Genomic DNA, 848 nt, shown 5'->3' with positions numbered 1-848 from the left:
TTTCTGTGTATTACTGTTAGAATCTTTAGTCACTTTGCATATTACTGAGTACGCTTTGTAACTAATGTATTTTAAAAATCTATAATACATTTGAGAATCAAAGACTGGATATGTAAATTGTTTTTGCTATAACTGACACTTTTTTTAGGATTTCAGCGCTAAATGTAATGTTAGGGTTGACACTAGGGTTTGGGTGACCATTAGGTTCAGGATTGGTTTTAAGTTTAGGCTTGAGATTTAGTTAGGTTAAAGGTTGGCATTGCACTCATTGTTGAGCTAAGGGTTAATGTTAGGTTTAGGGTTAAAATATGAGTAATCATTCATGTTAGCAATACCATTAGGGTTAGCATTAGAGTTAGGGTTAGCATTAAGGTTAGAGCTAGGTTTGGGGTTACGTTACCTTACGTTACCTTAAGGGTTAGAGCTAGGATTAGGGTTAGAGTTGCTATAACCTTTACAGTATGATAACCTAACTGTTGTTCTAGCTCTAATAGCAACCCTAACTCTAACCCTTATGGCAGGGCTCTTCAAATCTGGACCTTAATTCCAAATCCAGGCCTTGTTTTCAGTTCTCCCATGTACTTAGTTTAATAATTACTGATTCTGATTGGCCAGAAGCTTCACACCTCTAAAGGAAGGCTAGAAAATCAGCAGGGCTCAAACATTGAGGACCGTGATTTGAACAGTTGTGCCTTATGGCAACCCTAACCTTAAACCTAGCTGGAGCCCTAATTGTACTTTAGTTCAATTTATTTGAGATGAAAAAACTCTTTGTTTGTGGCTAAAGATACTTTTTTGCATATGTTGCTGTATCTTTAAATATAAATAAAAATACTGCTGTTCACTTT

Source organism: Paramormyrops kingsleyae, chromosome 13, assembly GCF_048594095.1.
Source record: "Paramormyrops kingsleyae isolate MSU_618 chromosome 13, PKINGS_0.4, whole genome shotgun sequence".
NCBI lineage: Eukaryota > Metazoa > Chordata > Actinopteri > Osteoglossiformes > Mormyridae > Paramormyrops > Paramormyrops kingsleyae.
Note: the sequence above shows the minus strand (reverse complement) of the source record.